The following is a 24,465-nucleotide window of genomic DNA, read 5'->3' on the forward strand; positions in this document are numbered from 1 at the left end:
CCGTTAATCAAATACTAGTTCACATTTATCATTTAATCAGGCTTTCTTCCCCTGACAGCAAAATGAGCAATGATTATATTTCCAAGAAATTCCAGGAATCATACTGATAGCCAGGATTAAATAAAGATATTGGAACACATAATATTCTGGAACGATAATAACACTTTGCCCCATACATCTCAATGGTATGACTGCAGTTCAGTGAAGAAACACAATTGCATATTTTACAGCACAAACCAGGGAATGTTTACTCAAGTCCTGCTGAGTTCAATGGAACTTACTCCCTAGTAAAGGCATATGAGTTGCCTCTTCATTCAAAGATAATACACAGGAGATTGAAGAGATAATATTGGCAAACACAAATAACTCTGAAAACTATTTCTATCTAGACCCTTCCTCTGCACTGAATTATTTTAAGTCTTATTGTTCCTGGCATAGTATGGAAATCAGATTGTATTTTCACATAAATGAAACTGTTACCAGCAAGATATAAATGGAAGTGAAACATGAAAATGCAAACAAAGAACCTGAGATAAAGGAAGAACAACAATGAGATTTCAGGTACTCTGAAATCTTGCTGTGTACAATCTCCTGCCCACCCTGTAATAGCGACGGGTAACAGCGACTGTGTACAATCTCCTGCCCACCCTGTAACAGAATTTCACTAAAATTGAAAAAGTGAAGTATGTTTAATCATTAGTAAGCAAATTCAAACATACCACATAGGGATGGAAGGAAAGAAAGAAAGAAAGCCTCTCTCTTCTTTTTCCCCTTTCCCTCTCCCAATGCACCCAATGACTGCAAAATTTAACATGGCAATTCAATTGCAGCTTAAATGTATGCAAGAAAAGCAGTGACATTATCAAAAAGACTCTAATATACAATGCATCTCTGCTACAGCCACGAAAGTGATACTATGTGATTTGTAATGTCTCCATTTTGTTGCATTGCTACCACCTTTGCCATGCAGCACAACATTCCAGCTCACCAGAGAGGTGATAAAATTGTCTGGGGATCAGAGATCAAGAGGTTCTGTGTGGCAGATCCTGTGCAACAAGGAGTCACATGGAAAATAGTGTTGCTCCAGCACTGACAGTCTCAACTTTACCAACTCACCCCTATCTGTCATGTAATCAGGGCCCTGGTCAAGAGTACATGAGAAATCCTGCTTCCTCCTCATGAGTATGATATGAATGAGAGACCTCATGCTGTCAGATGAGCATTGCAGGTTTCTTCCTGTACATGCTGCCATCACTGCTCCTGTGGTTAATCTTGGTGGATCCAAAATCAGGAGGGGAAAGCAGCGAGGGTATATTGGCTTGCTATGACCTCCTCAAGGGAGATCTTTTGGTTGGTAGCCTTGAGTTGGTTGTCAGTATTTACTGACTCCCCTTGAACACTATAAGCAGCACCAACTATTTTTCTCCATGGTCTTATCCAGTTCTGGGTCAGGAAAGTTATGGGAAACAACCCACTTACTCTTACCCTACAATGTATCATTCTTTAGGCTCATAATGTGTCTCGTACATGGGTCAGCAAACTAAGGTCCGCGGGCCGGATCAGGCCCAATTGCCTTCTAAATCCGGCCCACGGACAGTCCAGGAATCGCCGTATGGATCGCTAGCACATGGATCGCCACGTGCGCATTCTTTCCCTCTCCCTCCCTCCCCCTCACATGGTGCCACCACCACTTCCTCCCTCCCTCCTCCTGGCTTCTCCCCGCCTTGCCTAGAGGAGGAAGGGGGCTGGGCTTTGTTGGCGCCAGTTCCTCTCTGGAGCCCTTTCGCGCGCCACTCATCGTCTCTCCGCCACTGCCAGTCCCTGCCGCTCGCAAGACACAGGAGCCACGGTTGGCTGAGCGCTCCTCTCGAGTGGCCGCCATTTAAAGGAGCCCCTCATAATTCATGAGATCATAACTCATTTGAGGAGAGGCTTGCTTGTCTTTGCAGCTATGGCACAGCTAATTTCAGCAGCTGCTCCTGGTGGCTACCATTTTATCTTCCCAGAATTCCCCGGACTCTGGTGCATTGTGGGGAAATGGTTGTGGTCAGCAGTGGCTGCCCAAATCAGCTCTGCTTTCCTCAGGCAGTGGCAAATAAACCAAAGTACCTGAAACTGCTAGTCAAAAGAAAGAAAGTACAGAAGAAAATGTGAGTTTCACAAATGAATAATGAAATGTTGTTGTTGTTGCTATTCCTTGCCCTTCTTCTGTTGAGAGCCCAGGATGGCTAACAATCAGAATACAGCATTAAAAGCTAAAGCAGAACCACAATACAAAATACAATTAATATACAACATTATAGTAAACTAATTATGTCACTCTTACTAAGCTGCAAAGGCCTGCTAGAATAAATATTACAATTGACACAAGATAATATCACCAAGGCAACTATCTGTAAACAAGCAGTTAATACATTTTTGTGGTATTTTACTTTTGATTACACATGCATCTGCTTTCACCGGGGCTTTATGAATAATATGCCGGGGATATATGTGACAGATGAGACCTTCTTGTACCCAAAAGTAAAATACCACAAAAAATTACCTGCTCTTTTGAGTTTACCCCACAGACAATGAAGGTAAGACAAATCATAAACAGATACTGGGACATTGTATCTCACATTGCCAATTGTGATCTCACTCCCTTGATAGGGTATTGCAAAACCTGCAATTTAAAAGATTTTTTTTTGGTTCACAGTGATTTTCAAAGACCACAGAAAATTTCTCATCTACCAGTGAGACACTTTAAGTATGGAGGTTGTTTAGCTTGCAACCAAGCTACTGAAACTGTCTCTTATCAGGTCTCTAACAGCTCCATAATTTTGAAATCGAATTCGCTAACTGTGGTACCAAAAATGTGACTTATTTAATTGAATGCACTTGTCAGTTGATGTACATTGGTGCCACTACCCTCCCTGTTAAGACTCGTATTTTAGAACACCGATCCCTCATTAGAGGCAAAATCAGAGAGGCTCCGCTGGTTGAACACTTTATTGGACAAAACCACACTTGTGATGACTTTCACTCTTTTGTTGTAAAGCACATATCTTCAACTCACTCCACTGATGTTAATGTGTCCAAATTATTTTCAAAGATGGAGTCCAAGTATATTTATAAAATCAATGCACTATTTCCACATGGATTAAATTCAACATTAGAGTTTGCAAGATTCATGTCATTACATGCAGCTGTACTTGTGGATTTTCTGCCACTATGTCTTTAAATTTGAGAGCCCTATCCATGTTTCCTAAGGAGCTTTAACAAACTGAAGGACACTGTTTGTTTACAGATAGTTGCCTTGGTGATATTTCTTTCTCCTTTCTTCATCTACTGTTTCCTTGTTCATTTAAAGCAGAAGAAAGAACAGGGAGGGAAAGGGTTAAGCATCCTTCTCCCCACCATTTATTATGTGCTCTCACTTGTCACTTCAGTGATCTTCCAAGGCATTTTAGTGATTTGGTGAAATTCTCTTGTGACGATTGCAGTAATCATTGTATCAGGCATCCATACAACATGACCAGTCCTACGAAGTTGAAGTTGAAGAATCATTGTTTCAGCACTGGTGATCTTTGCTTCTTCCAGTACACTGGCATTAGTTCGCCTGTTTTCCCAAGTGATGTGTAAAATTTTCCGTCTTCCAAAGCAACTGCTTTATTCTGAACTTAAAAATGGAAAGTGTAATGCTGGTGGTCAACAAAAGAGATTTAAAGACTCTCTGAAGGCAAATCTTTAAAAATGCAGTATAAACACCCACAACTGGGAAACACTGACCTGTGAGAGCTGCAATTGGAGAGCAGCTTATACCAAAAGTGTCGTGGGCTTTGAAGACACTCAAACTCAGGACGAAAGGGAGAAATGTGCTAAGAGGAAGGAACGTTTGGCAAACCATCACCATGATCAACTCCTGCCCAGAAACCTATGTCCCCACTGTGGAAGGATGTGTGGATCCAGAATTGACCTCCACAGTCACTTACGGACTCACTGTTAAAACTGTGTTCAAGGAAGACAATCTTACTCAGCTATGAGTGGTCGCCAAAGAAGAAGAAGAAATCATTGTATCACCACCCTGTTCACTGTTGTATTGGAATAAATATTAAGCTGTCACCTGAACGAACAGATTATGAGGGTAAAATAATTAATGAAAAGAAACAATTAAGTTTTGTCGTTTGCTGACTTCATAAATAATGACAAAAATGACAGATTCATTTTATTTCTGGCAAATAGTAAAATTTTACATTTTCAGGACTGTGGCCAATTTTCTGATATTATAAATAAATTACAATTCAACATTCATACATTTCCTGAGATGGAAAGTTTCCAAATAAATAACTCTGTTGTGTCATTCAGCAGCAATGGCTCCTGACTATAACTGCATCCTTGAGTTTTTGTGTTTGTTTTTCTTTACAAAAAGGCTCCCTTTGAAGGATATGCAAATATAAATACATAATTTGATTTGTGTGCCACCTTTCTACGATTCAAACCATGCTCAAGGTGCCTTACAACATGGAAAAAACATGTAACTACAACATAACAAAAGTAGTCTCAAACAATAAATTAAACATTTAAAAATGCAAAACCAAACTGAACAATTCCCACATAAATCATAACAAAAATATAAAAAATAAGACAAAAAACGTCCTGCATGGCAGGGAACATATGTTCCAGGACTTACTGTTTGTCAAAGTAAGAAGACATACTGTGAGCATTGGCCCTTTAAACTAGGTATGAAGGATAACTCTCCCCAAGGAAAATGGTCTAAATATGCAATCTATAAAGGGACTTTTGTTGTGAGCACAAATTGCTTTATTTTTGCATTGACATGCTTTTCAGCATTAAAAAGCCCTCCTAACCGTAATGTTGCATTTAGTGGTTTTGTGAAACTACAAAGGACTTTCCCCTCCCCAATCTGTGGTGAGGGTGTGTCAAAGCAAAGCAGCTATGGAATAATGTGGTTGAGCAAATAAGAGAAAGTTTGCAAGTTAAAATTCCATTACACTCTGCAATATGCTTATTAAACTATGTTAAGAGTATACTCCTACACAGAGGCATCGCAAAGTGGGTGCGGTGGTGTGGGCCGCCCCAGGTGACACCTCCGAGGGGGGTGACAAAATACTGTGTGGCACTCAATGTCTGTGAGAGACGCTGTGGCTTTGGTGTGAGCTGGCTTCCCGCTGCCGAAACAGTCCACCCGCCGGCTGTTCCTCAGCTGTAGGGCAGACTCCTTGTTGCAAGGCATGCAATCTCCCCCCAAAAGCTCCACAACTTTGGCTCTGTAAAAAAAGCCCAACAGCTCTGGGTCCCACGCCAAAAATGAAATAAAGTCAAACCATTTTTGCAGGCAAATAATAATAATTTCAATGTGTGTGTGGTGTGACAAGAAATTTTCTGCACCGAGTACCATCTGACCTTGCTACGCCACTGCCCCTACAACCATACAAAATCCACACCCTACGTATCTCAACTATTGCTAGGCTAGCATGTGGCAGAGCTTGATGAAATACCCACAAACCAACAAAATAATATATTGTTACAAAGATTAGGAAACAGTTAAGCCAAATTAACAACAATGTTAAAGGATAGAGATAACTTGTCAGAGGAAGCTAGATAACTGGAATATATTAACAATTTATGTGAGAAGAAAATTGACAAGATCTGGTTCTGGTGTGGCTTATTTATTTAAGCCTCAAATATCCATGGAGAGAATGTATATTTCAGTAATGCCTGCAGTTGCAAGAGTTTTGAGGTGGTCAAACTGCTTTATTTCCAATCAGTGCATATCATGTAATTTCCTGCTGAAAGCCTGTAGCTGTTTATGCCACAAATGTGGTATAAACTTATTTTTTTGTCCCACTTCTATTGTGCTATAGCCCCTCAAGACAACAATAATGTGTTAGCATTGGGGAAGCACCACAGAACAATCTGAAGAGGAATAAAACCACCACAAATGCACTATTATTGTGTCAAGAATAGGTTGCAGAAGCATTTCCCAAAAAATAGTAGTAGTAAAGGAAAAGCAATCAATTCCAGAGTTATCAGAACATTGGAAGCATTTTCAAAGTGCAGTTACAGGAAATATAGTATGAGTTGAAATCCAAGAAGTAGTTGTAAGAGGAATGCAAGTGGAAAGATGATCTGAACCATCTCTATTCTGCAGCCCATTGATTTACTACAAATGTCCAGTACCTGCCAAGAGAATACAAATCCATTTGTCTCTAGTTTTTCTTTCACTTTTGAGTTTTAATGCACACTGAAACGATGTGCTTGATAACCCCATTAAGGAAAATTTGAAGCTGTGTATCAGTCTGATTAGACCGGATTGGAATATCTCTCAATAGTGAAGAAAGCATGTCTTTTTCCAATTTGCCTGAGGTACCTCCAACATACAATCAGAATGAACAGACTGGTTTATAGAGGATTAAACTGACAGGTCACTTTAATACCATTCTGTCTCAGATTCACATGCATACAGTCATAGGTTCATTCCATCCTGGTTTCTGCATATATATATATATATATATATATATATATTCTGCATATATATATATATATATATATATATATATATATATATATATATTTAAAATCACCTTTAAAATTCCTATTTAAATTGCTCATCTTTTATATGAACACTAACACACTCACACGGTATGCTTTTCAAAGCGTTTCCCCCAAATGATGCATTTCTGTATGGATTTTTCTGTAAAATAGGCATTTCCGGGCACATTTTTAAAAACCACGATGACACCACAAAATACAGTATATATGCAGCGCCAGCAAATTTGGGTCAGTTCATCATAAAATGTGGAATGAACTTTTTTCCCCTTCATCACAAATACAGCTGCTTGAGGCTGTACAATCTATCTATCTATCCATTTTAAATGTCGGTTTCAAACATCCTGTCACACTTTAGTATGATTTTAAAAAATAAAACCAGGAGAAGCAATTGCGGGTCAAAAAACAGGACTACTGGAAATACATTTATTATAATCTATTATTTCTTCAAAAAAGCAGCTTTGGAATTGACCTGGCAGGGACATAGAAACGACCTTCTTCCATTGGCCAATCTGGGGAATAGTTGAAGGCAGGATGATGCTGAAAGACCTTTATAAAGTGTTGGCTGTAGTTCTTTTGTGTGTATGAGTGCACATGCCATTTCAGCTTTACTAAAGTTTAGGTACAAAAATGTCTTGGAACATTACTGGGTTGACAACTCAGAGCACATAAATGGTGGGGAGAAGGGTGCTTAATTGTTTCCCTCCCTGTTCCCTCCCTGCTTTAAAAGAACAAGGAAACAGTGGGTGGAGAAAGGAATCAATTCTCTTGTCATTTTCTCAGTTGCTCCACTAAGAAAAGCAAAACCTGTTTCTAGAGAGAAAGAAAAAGATGCCTGGGATCTTCAACATGGGTGTTTGCATTTAACATGCAGTTAGCTGCTCAAATCACCAGAGACTAAGAGCTAGTTTAACCCTCAGCAGAATGGGGCCGCTAAGTGCATTCCTTTTTCTTTCTCATGCGTAAGTGAAACATTGCTATTCACTCCTAGGGAGATATATAAAGCACAATATTGCAGTCATAGGCGTTGTTGCAGAGATGATAAAAACGGTGACTCATTTCTGATACTGTCTGGCCTTTATAAACATGGAGTTAGACCCAAGGTAAGCTACACATGCATTATTTCAATTGAACTAAAGTGCGGCTAATTTACTGTGACCCCAACCCATGGATCCTGCAGCAGATCCTGCATACTGGGATAGAGAGAGGGCAGGGGTGAGACAGTGCTGAAGTCAGTGCAGTGCAAACATGCCAACAGGAATGACTGATGGGCTCTGCAGGCAACTGTGCACCACACCAACCTTGCCACTTTCCCCTCTCCATCCTCATATGCAGCCATTAATCAGCCAGAGGGAGTTCGGGTGAGCAGCAGAGGCCCATCACACTGACCACTTCTGCCTACATCCACCAATATCAACTAACAACAGAGATTCTTTCAACATTACCTGAGTCAAAATTTAACCAGAATAGAATTTTCTGAAGAAGCTATTCCCACCCCCCACCCCTAAAAAAACCTGATGGGTTATTGTCCTCTCCTGAAAATATTTGACAACGTGCTTCCCTCAACTCAATTTTCCCCACTAACAAATACACAGACAGATTTAGAAGGCTAGAAGATGTCATGATACTGTGGCTCAAGCTGTCAGGCTATTCAGCTTTTTTATCTTGCCTAGAAACCAAGATTCACTATTTTTATAATAAACGCTTATATGTAAAAACAGAATATTTAAAAACATCAGTAAACAAGGCAATCAAGTAGGCATGGTGCTAGAGTAGGATTTCTGTCTGTAGTGTTGTATATGGAGTTCAGGATCTTCTTTCTATGTGTTTATGTCATGCTGACATTGTAGAATACAAGTTTTACCTGCAAAAGGGTGGAGAATGACTTCCCCATCTGTACCACCAGCAGAAATTCACAATACAAATGCAAGCAGTGTAGGTGGCAACACATAATTAAGCTCTCAGAAGGATCTGATTGATAACAGTAAAAATGTGTAGGATTTCTTTATGCAATATTAAGCTGTTATTGTTCACAGTGTTTCTGAAAGCCTTGGCAGGTCACCGGCTGTCTTTTCATTGAGACAGCTTTGAAAACATAATAAAGCGTTTGTACCTTACAAGCATAGCTGATACAGAAATAATTCTAAGGTGCTAACTCAGCCATACAATCTTAGCAAAGGAGTAGAGTCTATCATTTCCTATCATGAATTTGTTTTTAATCTTGTTCTGCTTGGGTTGTCCCCCCCCCCCCCTTTACCAATCTGGATCTCAGCTTTGAATATTAGTCTAAGGGTCAAACTAGACAAAACAGTGGAAGGTATATATTTTCACTACTCTAAAATGGGAGTCTTAAAATGGGAGGGAAGGGGCATTAAACACTCCTGCCCCTGTGCTATGGCTTCAGTCTAAATCTCCTTTTTCTGCAACTGCCTTTAGCTATTTAAAAAAATTCTGAGGCGATCCAGTCATGAATCCCCCATTGTTTTCTCTGGTTTGGTCCTTCTTCCATCATGATTTGATATTTCTCTTTTTTATGGGTAAGGTTCCTCACATATTATGTTAAAGCTGAGTTCCAGTTTCTGCACCATAGCAGCAAAAAAGCATAACTTGTGGATGAAGGCAAAAAGACCCATGAATGCATACTTGAGAATTTCAAGTCAAGGATCTCTGGCACATGCTTATCACATTTTTGTACACATGCACAACCTTCTATACAAGAAGAAGAAGAAGAAGAGTTTGGATTTGATATCCCGCCTTTCACTCCCTTTAAGGAGTCTCAAAGCGGCTAACATTCTCCTTTCCCTTCCTCCTCCACAACAAACACTCTGTGAGGTGAGTGAGGCTGAGAGACTTCAGAGAAGTGTGACTAGCTCAAGGTCACCCAGCAGCTGGATGTGGAGGAGCGGGGAAGCGAAGCTGGTTCACCAGATTACGAGTCCACTGCTCTTAACCACTACACCACACTGACTCCCAGTGTGATCAGCAACACAGTGTGATCTACATATTACACTGCGGTCCATGTAACATTCCTTATACAAGCATTAAACATGTTTTTAGCTGTAAGCCCAAGGTCACCCAGCAGCTGGATGTGGAGGAGCGGAGACGTGAACCTGGTTCCCCAGATTAGGAGACTACTGCTCTTAACCACTACACCACACTGGCTCTCGACATTGCATTGTGTAGATATAGAAAATTGCATATGGAAATATAGAGAGGGCAAACAGGTATTTGTTCTTCCTGTAACATATTAAACAGGTTTAAGACAGCAAGTAGAGGCTGTCACACCAGATTCTGGAAGGTATCTGATACAATCTATGCTGAGATCTGGTCCCTTTGATTTTCAGGATTATTTAGATGGATAGAGTATTCAGATTCTGTTCAGTAACTCTTATGACTGGTGATTATCCCATTCTGATTCTTCTGACAGGTAGCAAACAGTGAGTTTGTTGTGCCATGATTTTCATTCTTTGTTTGCAAACTCTTCTCTGGAGTGCTTGCAGAAAAACTAACTTGAAAAATGAATAAATTAGGCAGGTATCACAGAGTAGAGATGGTGAGGTCTAAGTCAATACAGGAACCTCCTATGTGTTTCTCCTCACTTTTTAACACTAAAGTTCCTCTCCCATCCATCTCCTAGGTTGCCTCCTGCACACAATTACCACAGGAAATGCTACTGCTCCTTCCTTCACTCACTTTGGATCCCTTGAAATTGAGGTTGTCTGCAGCATTTTGGTCATCTGCAGCACTGAAGCAGAAGGAGCTACCCTCTTCCTGGCTAGTCTGTCCCTGGTTGTGTTCCTGCAAATGGGTAAAGGTAAAGTGCCCCTGACAGCTAAGTCCAATCGCAAACGACTCTGGGGTTGCAGCACTCATTTCACTTTACAGGCCGAGGCAGCTGGCGTTTGTCTGCTCCGCAGACAGTTTTTCCGGGTCATGTGGCCGGCTTGACTAAGCCGCTTTTGGCAAACCCAGAGCAGCGCACGGAAATGCCGTTTACCTTCCTGCCGGAGCAGTACCTATTTGCGCGTCGAGGTCCCCAAGACACCCCCCCCAAAGAAAAACACAATTGACACTTAATTTTTGTTTAAGGTTTTTGGCATAATTTTGGCCACAACTTTATTCAAATTACAGCAATGTGAGTGGTTGCTTAGGCATTGGTAGCACTAACTGACCCCGAACGGGGACAGCTCTGACATTCGCACCCCCTGCGAAGTCAGCAAGGGTAAGTCACCTGGGGAGAGAGACGGGACTGGGAATCATGCCTCACCTCTCCCCAGAATGCTCCCAGGGGCTTGCGTGGCCCTAGCCCCTTGCCAGGGGGTTTCGGACAAAAGCATGGGGAGCCCCTGGGTTCCTTTAACGGAAAACCCTTGTAGCAGCAGCTGCAGCAGCATTTTGGAGGGGCAGGCACAGCCGAATCCATACCCCTCCACCAACCAATTCCAAGACCAATGCCTAACCGCAAACCTTACAAGTTGTGACGATTTGCTATGCAGTAGGCAAAAACCAAGTGGCACACACTAATCAGCCAAATGGACAAAATTCCTACCGGGTCCCTGCCCCAAAGCAGATGACCCCATGACAGGCATAGCAAGGTCAAGCAAACAGCCTAAAATTAGGGAAGGGAGGGCGGGTGATCCGAAGTAAGCAGCGAAAAGAGGAAGTTCCTCGCTGCGAGCATTGTATTTAACAAATAGGGCTGTCAGTCAACAAATGGCAACATCTAGATTTCCCCAGCAACAGCCCGCCCCTGCTTAAAGGATGGCCAAACCATTTGCCTAGTAACAGTGAGGTGTCTTGTCAGCCCCGCCCGCAACCTGTGCTCTCCATGAGGGAGAACACACTTTATCTACTTGCACTTTGACATGCTTTTGAACTGCTAGGTTGGCAGGAGCTGGGACCGAGCAACAGGAGCTCACCCCATCACAGGGATTCAAACCACCAACCTTTGATCAGCAAGCCCAAAGCTCAGTGGTTTAGACCACAGCGCCACCCGCACCAAATGCTTGCTACCACATCTTCCATTACTCTCTTTCTTTGTCTTTGATTCTCTTTCATCCACACCTCCTTCTCAATGTTTCTGTTTTATCCCTTTATGCTGAGAAAGAAGGCATGCCCTCTAGCCTGACATACAGGTTGTGATTCAGGAGGAAAGAACTTAACCATGAACCTAAACCTTGATTTAATTCAGTCTGCCACAGGAGCAAAAAAGGATTAGGGAGGAGCAAAGCATCCTCAAGATTCTTGCCAGGAACCATCACACTTGTGTGGTCCCAGTAAGCCAAGGCTTAGCTTATCATGCAGTGAGAACCAGATCATTGTGTAAACGTCCGTCCAAATTGATGCACCATATTTGGAATACATTTTGATTCCACTCCTCCCAAATAGGGCACCAATGAAACTGCCATGTAGAAAATTAAGAGCCCATCTATATGATATATTCAGAATTTGGAGCCCTCACATTTCCTGATCACTCTTACAAACATTTCTTTTTCTTGAGCAGTTCAAATCAAATCAAACAAACCTCTGACATCTGTCAAAGCTTATAGTCAACCACAACCAAACCTCTTCATTGACTGGAAGCCCAGCCTTCCCCCCAAAAATATCCCTAATTTGTCTTCTAAGTCATCTTAATGACTTCTTATGCAGGGACATTGGGGCTGGAAAAATATGTTTCCACTCATAGATTCCAAGTACTAACTTGCCAGACATAGGAGGTACATTTTAAATCCTGGTGTCATGAGTTATTTGCTGCCTCATATTGGGAGGAAATGCCACCTGATTTCCAGCTAGTGTTCTTTATTGGAAATGTTAATTACTAGTCCAGTTCCTTTTTGTTATGTGCATAATTAAGGTAGCATAATCCTGAGAAAAATGCCAGTGATGCTGATGGCCACTGGATATCCTCTCATTATGAATGCTCATCTCCATGTATGACGAGTTTTATCTAGCTTCTGGGATAGAACACAGCAGACATTTATGAATAATGTACGAAAGAGGAAATCTTTGTCCAATGAATTATAAATTGCAACAGCATTTTTCACTTGTTGCATTTTCTTTTCTGATCAAGGAAACCACAGCAACTACTGATCCTGTGTTAGTGGCAAACAAGTCTCAATGGAGTTACTTTGCTTTCTATAAAATTTAAAAAGGGTGACAGTTTTGGCAGTATTCAGGCATTCTGCCTGAAAATATATGGGGAGGGGGTGAATGTAGAGTTTGGGGTACATGTATCAGACATGCCCACTCAACCCCCCCCCCCAACAATCCCATGTTGAGTGTGGAAGGTCTGAAGGGGGCCTTAAGCAAGTTTAGAGGAATGACCTTCGAAGTTTCCTTCAGACCTTCTTACTCAAGGATGGATCAGGTTATTAAATGAACACAGGAACATCAGGGCAGAACCGGTGCCTGCTCCTCCCAGTTCCCCAAACTCTTTGTATCATCACACTTTCAGACTGAATGCCTATCTACTTCTAAATCAATTACTCCACACACACACACACACACACACACACACACACACACACACATCTTTTGTTTGTCTCAAAAGATTATTCAAATGGTCATTAGGACACATAAGCGCACTGGCAATGGACCGACCACCTCAGGCATGCAGATTCCAATGTCAGAGTTCTGTGAGCATTCTAGAGGGTCCAAACCCCACCAAATATGGTCCAAAGCACACTCTATCCTGCAGTACACATTTGGATCATGCCTGCTGCATTATTGCAAGCTGCTGGATGTGATGTTTGAATGACTAGCATCCATCAAAATGAGCAAGACTCATTAAAAATAAATGCAAAAAAACCAGACCTCATTCCCCATATACCACATTTCCCCATTTTATATTTGTCAAAATATTTATTTAAGAAAATGGTTTTACTCGGTGCCTTTGGATTTCACATTAAAGCACAAGGTCATAAAATATTGATAAAATAATTAGCTACCGTTTTCTCAGATTTAGCCTGGTATAAGCAAAAATGTGTTCTAGCAATCTTGATTAGGTTTCACGGGAAAATAGGTTCCATGCTAAATCAGAGTCAAATTATTTAGCTGAGAGACCAGCTCCAAGCATGCTTGTTGCTGAATTGAATTTGCTTAACATCTATAATGATCAAGCGAGGTTTTTAACAATAAGCCTACACTTAAGTTGTGTTTGCTTATCTCTGCTGCTTTATACTTATGAGGATATTAAATCAATGCAAGCCCTATTCATGTGTGAAATTGTAGAACACAAAGGTGGGGAGAGTGGGGAGGAGTGCACTAGCTCGGCAACACTCTAAAAGTTGGTGAACATCTGTACTTTTAAAGTCTCCAGTGGGATGTAAAACCCTGATTTCTCACATGGAGCTTCCATTGATATTCATGTCCTCTCTGAACTTACAGAACCCTTTCAAAAAGCTATGTAGGCTAATGACAATCGCATTCAATTTTGACAATGAATTCAATAAGGTGGGAAATATCCAACATTGGTCATACTTAGGGCAGACCCACGGAAATCAATGGACTTAAGTCCATTGATTTTATTAGGTCTACTCTGACTTACACTGAATATCACTCATTGTATATAATTACTTCTTGAACCTACTGCCAGTTAATTGAATATAGAGTGGTACCTTGATTACCAAATGACTTAGTTGATGAACAAATAAGCTCCTGAACGCTGCAAACCTGGAAGTAGGTTTTCTGGTTTGTGATCGATTTTCGGAAGCCTGATGTCCATTCTGGCTGTTGGCATTGTTTCTGGGGCCAATCAGCCAACCAGAAGTCGTGCCTTGGTTTTCGAACGTTTTGAAAGTCGAACGGACTTCCAGAATGGATTGAGTTCGAGAACCAAGGTACCACTGTACGTAGTTTCCCATCTGTGAAAGTCAGGGTTTCTTCTGTTCCTAGAGGAGACTGAGACCCAGTGAAGATTCTTGCTAGTAAAGGGGTGACAGGAAGGCAATGCTCACCAATTCTCGCTCCCCTTCCACATCATTCCAAGGGTTTCCCAACTCTAAGGAGTAGCTCATTAGGGGGTTGCACTGGGAATCAGCAAAAATCAGCTGGATAGAAATTAAGTGGTTTCCAGCTGTAATGCTTTAAGAATATGGAAGAAGGGTATAATTAGGTAAAAAAAAAAAAAAACTAAAATGGTGTTGGATTGGAAATAAGTGGTATTGGCAACAAAGTTAATAAGAATATGCAAAAATGAATTGATAATGTATGAAAATACTGAGTTATAAAATGTTAAGTTATAGAGATAAGATAAATGAAAGAGGGTAAGGATTTGCTGATTTGATTATTTAAATGGGAATACAAGAAGGGGAGGTGTGAGGAAGTCAAAGAAACAAGCAAACGAGTTTTATGTTATGAAAAATAATTGTTTTTAATTTTTCTTGTTGTTTCTGTATGTTTTATTTATCCTTTTATTTTTTATTTTTCTCTCTTTTATTATTATGTGTTTTTGTATATTTGTTTTTGTAAAATCTTAATAAATATTTCTTAAAAAAAAAAAAAGGGAATCAGCAAAAATCACTGCCACTTCCTTCCCACAGTAGAAACATCCAGTTAGTGGCACTTCACACATACGAACCCTGGATCCAGCCCAATGAATTTATTTCTGTGAACTGAATACATGCACACACACACACACACGCACACACAAATAAAAATCTATTAACTTTCTCCACCTCATTCATCACTGCACAGACCACTTTCATGTCCACTTTTAGGCATTCATGGAAGTGGTAGCTAATGCAGCCGTGGCCTGTTTCAACTCAGCTTCTTGTCCTTCCTTCGCCCTCCCAATCCCATGCTTATTGTAAGACATGCATGTCTGATGTATACATCCATAAAACGTAATGTTCTGTTTGAAGTATAGTGCTGCACGTCTCTAAATAAAGTAACAATATAATCCCTAAGAAATGTTATCTTTTATTCTGTCCTCCAAGAGGATGCTTTATGGAGCCCTCTCTGTAGTATTACCAGGACAATATTATTAAAGTATTAAATGACCTTGCTTGTCTCTGGAATGCCTGAACACTGTAAATTGCTGGATGCAAGCTGAAGTTAAGTGCACATAACTCTGCCTACTGTTTCAGTCTTATCCTGAGCCAAAGCACCCCTTTCATCTGCACCTCTGTGCAGTGCGCAAATTGCATCTTAAAAGTCTCTACCCTATTTTATCTGCTGTGTATTTTAGGTATTTTTATTGTTTTATTCTTTGCTTTTTAATGTATTTTAGCATATCAGGATGTTCAATTGTTGTCAAGTGCCTTGAATGGTGCACGGGCACCAGAAGGATAGGATAGAAAATCTTACATAAATAAGAGAAAGCAAACTTGAATAAATAAGGAAAAATACATAATCTGAATGAACCACCACTGATCTACAATAGGACTGTCATCCCATCCAATGCTACCTAAAGCTCAAGACTGCAAAGAGAGTTCACATATTCAGTGGTCAGTTTACAGGGTTTGTTTACGCAGATGATGAAAAATCCAATGGTGCATACACATAATTGGGTACATAATTTTCATGATTAGAGCCAAAGGCTGGTATAGAATCATAGAACTGTAGAGTTGGAAGAGATCCCAAGGATCATCTAGTCCAACCCCCTGCAATGCAGAAAGCACAACTAAAGAATCCTTGACAGATGGCTATCTAATATCCCAATGTGAGAGCATCTGCCTTACATGCCTTACAGGTTGGATACCCTGCATCTTTAGCTAGGGCTTGCTGCCAGCCAGAGTAGACTAGAGTTTCCCCAACTTGGGTCTTCCATCATCCCTAGCTAGTGGGACCCGCAGTCAAGGATAATGGAAATTGTAGTCCAAAATCAGCTGGAAGTTTGGGAAACCCTGGTATAGATAATGCTGTGCTAGGTGAACCAATGAATTTAGTATAGGGTCGTGGCCTATGAGCCTATGTAGTTCATTATGTTACAGGGCAACTACTGGGCAAACACAGCTAATTGCACAGTGATGGTGTGCCATAATGCCACGTCTCAATTTATGCTAAGATTACAGGCAGGAAAACGTGGTGCAATTAGAATAACAATTTTGCACTAGTGGAACTAACAAAAGTCTTGTTTGGCCTGCAATAAGACCAGATCTAAACATAGCCACTAGCATAGCAGAACTGACCTTTTTGAAACCGAGCTCACTATTTTACTTTTATAACCTTTTGAAAGAAGACATTTTGCTACTTCAGGAATAATAACAGTCCTAGTGAGAGAGATCTCTCTCTCTCTCTCTCTCTCTCTCTCTCTCTCTCTCTCTCTTTCTCTCTCTGTGTGTCTGTGTGTGCTTTTAAGTGCTGCTCCTATTTGCTTTCAGTGAAGTCCAACAATTAAACTTGTCAGCAATTAATTGTAGCATTTCATAAGGTAGCTCTTTCTACTGCTTTCACCTTCCTTTTTCACCCTCACTGTTTTTATCTGTGATATTACAGGGATCTCAGTATGCTTTCTGGCTTGTTTAGAGAATCATGGAAATGTTTAAAAGTGAGAGTCAACAGAAAGAGAAAATTGAACTTTGCCATCATATCCGAAAGAAGACTCAAGAGAAAATGATCATGGGTAAACAGGTTTTATTTACAGTGGTACCTCGGGTTACAGATACTTCAGGTTACAGACGCTTCAGGTTACAGACTCCGCTAACCCAGAAATAGTACCTCGGGTTAAGAACTTTGCTTCAGGATGAGAACAGAAATCATGTGGCGGCAGCGGGAGGCCCCATTAGCTAAAGTGGTACCTCAGGTTAAGAACAGTTTCAGGTTAAGAACGGCCCTCCGGAACGAATTAAGTTCTTAACCCGAGGTACCACTGTGTTAAATACAGCAGAATTAGAGGATCTACAATCAAACCTATTCAGCTAGATTAACCAAATCAAATTCATCCAGGCGGGTAAATGGCAATAAAGGGAAGAAATTCTATTCCCCCATCTCCTGAGCATGTTTACAGCATTGGGAAGAATTATTCCTCCCTGCTGCATGCATCTTTGGTGTGTGAAGCTGACATGCACACTGTGTTCCCACCAGGTAGTATTCACCCCAGTAAGCCTGCCTGGCCAAACGGCACCCTCAAGTACTCCCCAAGGCAAGTACAACCCAATGGTGTCTCAGGTACTGAAGCAACCATTTCATAAATACACCTGCCCAGAATAATTGGACCAAATTTTGAAAACACTATTCCAGACACACAGATGACACTCAACAGTGTGAAGGAAGAAGAAAAAATGGAGTCCCAAGAGCCAATCAGGGACTCCACCTCAAAATTCCTACTCAGTCCCCAAAAGAGAGACTAGCAAATTCAACACTGTAAAGGCAGGAGGCACTGAAAGAGGAAGGAAGAGTCACTCAAATCCACCATTTAATTAAATAAAAATAAATAGTCTTGTGGTAGGGATTAAGTGCTTTACCATCTTGGCAAATGCTAAAGTGGTATTTGGCCCTAGAAAAAATAAAGTGGCTAGACCTCAGAAATCAGTAATTATAGACTGGGCGTGTGACCCACCAAAGTTGTGAATAATGTTGAGCTGTGAAGGTCACCTTTCCCAATATGTTAAGAAGTCCCATTGTGCTCATGGAACGTCCTATGAGCCCTTTAAACCCATAGGTTACAATTTTTAACTCCTTTTTAATATCTTCAGCCTTATCTCTCTCTCTCCCCCCACCCCCCAGAAGATACAGAATTTCCTTTTTTTTTTAAAGATATTTATTGAAATTTTACAGACAAAAGAGAATTACAGAATAAGAAAAGAAAAAGAAAAAGAAAAAAGATACAAAAATGCAAAGAAAAATACAAAATACATGAAGAAATAAAAAACAATTAAAAACAGATCAATATTTTCATGTCTTATATTTCATTTACTTGTTTCCTGACCTCCTCACACCTCCCTTTCTTGTATTCCAGTTCACATGGTTAATTCAGCAAATCCTTTCCCTCTTTGTTTTTATCTTAATTCTATATCTTAACATATTATAACTTCGTATTTTCATCTGATTATCAATCCAATTGGTCGGCAGAAGATACAGAATTTCCATCTCTGGCTATACCAATTCACAGGGGAGGAGTGAAATTCAAGGAATCCAATACCCATGTTGGCTTCTTCCAATATCTGTGTTGCACATGATGATATTACTGAGTGTTATTACTTCTGGTCATACTGATTTGATCTCAAAAATGGAAACCTTTCCCAGTCTCTATACACATCAATATTCCTGAAATGAAGCTACTAAAATATAAACTCGGGTATTGCATCTTATCTATATAATGGCTGCTAATAAAACTATATTTGCACTACTATCATTTCTCATGAAAGGGCAAGTTTTAGTGAAGTAGGAGGAACTCTTAAATAATAGCTAACATTTTGGGGGTTTTCAATCAGAGTTCAGGGAAACCTATCATTAACTTTACAAATGAGACTCAAGTTAAAAGGTTTCTAGCAAATTACCAATGAACCAGAGCCTGTTCCAGGCAGAGATATTATTCCTGAATTGCTGCCCTGATATATAACTGCAACATGTTTCCAATTGATAATCTGTGGTGATTTCCTTGGTGCCGTGTCAAGAAGATTTCAAAGCAGATCACAACACACCTGAGACAATGAAATATTCTAAGTTAAGGGTAATAACTGTAATGATATAATCATAATAATAGGGGGGAAATTAGGCCCGGATTCAACTAAACAGTTACACTAGTAGGACAAGGAGCAGCACAAGGAGTACCACTAATTCAACAGGGCTTCCCCTCTCTCGTCCCTCCCCATGTGCCCCCACCCAAATCAGCTGGGGGGGCCTGTTGTAAGAACCTTCAGAACAGTGCTCGCTGGATCACGCACCTGTTGTTTCAGTAAGTGTGAATTGGGTAAAGGTAAAGGGACCCCTGACCATTAGGTCCAGTCATGGCTGACTCTGGAGTTGCGGCGCTCATCTCACTTTATTGGCCAAGGGAGCCGGCGTACAGCTTCCGGGTCATGTGGCCAGCATGACTAAGCCGCTTCTGGCGAACCAGAGCGGCACACGGAAACGCCGTTTACTTTCCCGCCAAAGCAGTACCTAATTACCTACTTGCACTTGACGTGCTTTCGAACTGCTAGGTTGGCAGGAGCAGGGACCGAGCAACGGCAGCTCACCCCGTCTCAGGGATTCGAACTGCCGACCTTCTGTCGGCAAGTCCTAGGCTCTGTGGTTTAACCCACAGCGCCACCCACATCCCGTGAATTAGGTAGGTTGACCTTAAAAGATGAATCAAGTCAAATTTCTCCCACCCAACCCCACTACTCCGAAACCACTCCAGGAAGTGTAGCCAGCTTCTTCCTTCTAGCCACACTTCTTGAGTGACATGACCCACGAGATCACATTGCTGATCATAATGCTGTATCATGTTTTTAATATTTGGTTGGAAGCTGCCCAGAGTGGCTGGGGAAACCCAGCCAGATGGGCAAGGTATAAAAAATTATTATTATTATTTCATTCTAAGAAGTGTGGGAAGCTGAAATTGCCATAGAGGGACTTGCACTGTTTACAGTAGCGCATTACCTTCCTTTTAAAGGTTTTCTTTTTTCTTTTTTTAAGAGTACATTTAAGGTAACCAAAAGCCCTTGTCCTTCTGTTCTTTGAAGCTGAGCAATGGGGGTGGGAGTGGAAGGTTGATTACTTGTACAATCTAAATGTGTGTGTGTGTTTTGGGGGAAGAGAACTTCAGTCCCTATGAAATCACTGGTCTGCTGACCTAAAGATAAAAAACAATGAATATTCAGCACTACCCTACAAAGTCCTCCCTCCCTTTCTGTAATCCAACATGTTTGTCACTCACTCTGTTCTCCTTTTTGAGACTCAGCAGTCTCACTGACATTAACGGGTGCTTGGCAATCCGACTGAGAGCCCCAGTCTGCTGTTTGTCAGATATGCAATCTAAAGCGCAACGATAAAAGCATTGAAAAAAATCAGCTGCACAGCCTTTGCCTGTCTTGGATCCCCATCCAGAATAGTGATTCAGGAATTGACAAGAGACACCATCAAAGTCAATTAGCATTGTGGAATCAAGGTAAGGGGGCACCAAATGTTGAATGAGCTGGTAGCTGCAGAGCAATTTGGAGTTGGACAGTTCATTGAAAGAGAAGCTAAGCCCAGATACACTGCGTAGGATAAGGCATTAGTGCTTCCTGAAGGAAAATAACAATGTCATAATGATTACAAGTTTTTGTATTTGTCTATGTTATCACACACATAGACGGGTCAATCTACTATTAAACTAATGAAGCTTAAGCTTCAGGGCTCCTGTTCCCAGAGTGACCCCATAAGCGACTTTAGTCTACATTGCTTAAAAAAATTGGGTCTAATTGACCCAGTCTGAGCCGCTTTGATTTGACTCAAATTGCTTTTTTGTTATTGCATATATTTCGACAGTCCCAAAGTTTGAGAGTCAGTAGCACAGTTGTTGTAAAGGTATGGTGATCTGTCGTAAAAGAACCCCACTGAAAAAGATAACAGTGGTTACTCAGACCTCGTTGCTGATTGTGAAGGGCCCCCACGACAGTAAGCTTCAGGGCCTTTAAAATGTAGGTCTGCCGCTGCGCGCGTGCGTGCGCGCGCGCACACACACACACACACACACTGTTATGAGTTAGTAGGTGCCAGTGTTTACTTCCTGGATTTAGTAAGTGTTAGAATTTAATCAACACTTGGAGAATTAAACTGGAATTCAGACTCTTAATAGCTGGACTTAACTTCGCACGTTGAGGTGATTGCTGGAGAGATGGGCCATAAACAGAGAACAAGAACAGAGCCCTGAGACAATGCCAGAGTTGCTGTTAGGAGGAAGTTTTAGGAGTTCAGTTGGCTGTGGCATGATTGAGGGTGAAAGGTGTCTGGCTGCTAAATACAGAAAGCTGGAGGGGGTGGTGGTCAGAGCACAATGTGGTCTGACAGTTTGGATCAGATGCTGCAGCCATATATCATAAAGACGCCACAGTCTGTACTGTGCTTCATTGTCCCTATCTATCTATCTATCTATCTATCATCTATCTATCTATCTATCTATCATCTATCTATCTATCTATCTATCTATCTATCATCATTATCTATCTATCTATCTATCTATCTATCTATCTATCTATCTATCTATCTATCTATCATCTATCATCTATCCTAGTATAAGGGTGAACAGAAGACAGAAATGTACTCTGAAGTCACCACACACCAGTTCTAATTGTATATAAATATGAAACAAGATAGTGCCTATAGGTTTTGGTTACATAAGGAGTTGAGTCTTACCACCCTTTTATCCACAGAACATTCAGTTTGTTCAAGTACAATTGCATATGAATCAGGTAGGTATGATAAGAGGCAGTTTAATCACTGGGGCATTTAATAGATTTTTAATTCAGTGGTATAAGTGCATCAATCAGATTTGACACTGTGAGTGTTTCATTCTGAATGTTGTGTAGTGCTTCCTGTAAGCATGGTGCATTGGTAATTCATCATTGGGGGGGGGGATATTTTACTGGGTTAATGCAAAATAAAAATAAAAATGGGGGGGATAAAGATTCTTTTTAGTGTAAGGCTGTCTGAAAATATGGTTGCTTGCCACTGATTAATATCTACAGCAGAAATAATGATAAGAACATTACCAAAATGCAGAGCTGATTTGACTCATACAAGAAACTTTCGCCGTCTCTCTGAGTAATTGAACTGCATTATGGAATACAACAGATATAAATTAGGGTCCTTTCACTAAGGACCCAGCCATCTGCCAGTTATCATCTTCGCCCTTTGCTTGCCAGCAGCAGCTGAAGATCCCATTTATAATAATGAGCACTAACAAGCCAGACAAAGAAGAATACAATCTCAAACATCAGGTACTAAATTGACCCGTGCAGAAGGAAAATGAAAGATTCCTCCCTGTGGGAAAACTTTTAAAAATCATCTTATGTGACTGTGCGAAGAAGGAATTGCTAATTGTGCATATTTTTTAACTTTTCCAGTTACTCTGTAACTGTACTCTGTTTGTGGTGAGAGATAGATAGATAGATAGAAGAGAGAGAATGTAGATCACATTTCTTGCTAGATCAGGTTATATATTTCGCTATCTCTTCAATAGTGTTCAGATGCAACCTACTAAGGTAGTTTCATTGGGTTGGATCCATACTTTGTTCCTGCTTAGGGAAGACCCATTAAAACCAATGGGACTTAAGTTAGTAATTACTGGAGTGTTGGCCATTAGGAGATTTTGGATAAGGTATCACAAGAATGCTGATGGTATCCAGTTCTATGTCTGTGTAACATCTGAATGAGGAGAGGCTGTGTATGTTCTCAAACATGCCCTGGATGTAGTCATGGGGTCGATGAGGCAGAAGACAAACATAGCATAGCAGTTCAAAGGTGGGCAGGATTCCAAGATGCACACTTCTTCAGATAAGAAGAATGCACACGAAAGCTCATACCAAGAACTAACTTAGTTGGTCTTTAAGGTGCTACTGGAAGAAAAAAAATTTTGTTTTGACTATGGCAGATCAACACGGCTACCTATCTGTAACAGGATTCCAAGAGTAAGACATTAGCAGGGGGCTTGGGGTCTGTTGTACAAGTCAGAACAGAAAGCAGGAACAAGAAGCTGGGTTGCTCAAGTTAAGAACCTGTGTTGTTCCAGCAGCTAACAGTCATCTATTGAGTGGTGATTTAGGGAAACCACTTAGACATTTTTTAATTACATTGTGGTATAAATTGTGTAGCTAAACAGTGTCAGGTCAGAGTAAAGAGGTTTATCTTCAGTATGTGATGGAAACCACACAACTAAGGTGCCAGATGCACCCCTGTGGGGAAAGAGTTCGACAACTTAGGGGCTGCCACAGAAAATGCTCTCCCAGGCCATCTCCACCATGACCATCTGAGGGCAGCAGAGCTACCAAGAGGTTTCTCTCTGCTTATCTCAATACCTGAAAACAGTCTTTTAGATATCTGGGGTCAGAGTCATTTGGGATTTTTAACATTAATGTGAGCACCTTGAACAGGAAATGAACCAATGCAAATGTTTTAAAACAAGGGTTATATGTGATCTAAGTGGAACCCCTGCATTTTGGACCAGTTGTTTTGAGTCATCTTCAAGGGTATTCCCATGTAGGAACACATCGTAGTAACCCAATCTGGAAGTCACTACAGACTGGAGTATATATTGCAACTATGGTAGCATAAGTATTTGGTAATAATTATAAATGAATAAATATAATAGGATTTATTTTTTTTTTGTGGGGGAGATAATCAAGAAATCTTGGATTATTCTTATGAGTTTTTTGGGAGGGTCATCTGGATGACACCCTGTCCCCCTTCCAAACCTGGGGTAGAATTTATAACAAACCAGTCAAACCAGTTCCTTTGTTAAGGTAAGGACTTTGGCCAGCTAGTTAAGTACCACAATTTACAAGTCCAAAGAGGCTGCCATAGAAACCAGTGGGTGACCTTACCCCACCGCCTCTCCTAGCTGCTACCTCTGAGAACTATAGGCAGAGTTTTGTGTCAGCTGAAAAGCTGAATGTTGGGAACTGGAGAAAGAGACATGTTTGTCCTGTGCTAGACTTTGAGTCTCCCATGGAAACTGAGTATGGAAGCAAGATCTGACACGGTGTTAATGCTGTGAGCCTCCACCCCCACACCCAATGCTCAGGTTATATGCAGTATGCGTGTAAATAAAACCATCTCCCTTAAGGATACCACAGTCTCTGACCTTCATTCCAAGAAAACCAAGCCCTCGGTAAGCACCCCTGGAATCCTTGAAATCTCTCACTGCTTGGAGATTGGGGTGAATCGTAACATTATAAGTATATTTGGCTCCAATAAAGTATTAGTTGGTCCTAACAACAGTATTGTCTAACTGTGGATTTTGAATATGGGGAAGTTACTGAACTTCACTTTGTAATGTATAGACAT

At 40.8% G+C, this 24,465-nt stretch overlaps 1 long non-coding RNA gene across 1 annotated transcript in view; it reads right to left on the minus strand.

The window, feature by feature from the left end:
* Positions 1 to 24,465, minus strand: part of LOC310762520 — a 555,902-nt gene that overhangs the window by 367,862 nt on the left and 163,575 nt on the right. The window lies entirely within an intron of this gene.

This window comes from Podarcis filfolensis (assembly GCF_964270895.1).
Source record: "Podarcis filfolensis genome assembly, chromosome: 5".
Classification (NCBI taxonomy): Eukaryota; Metazoa; Chordata; class Lepidosauria; order Squamata; family Lacertidae; genus Podarcis; species Podarcis filfolensis.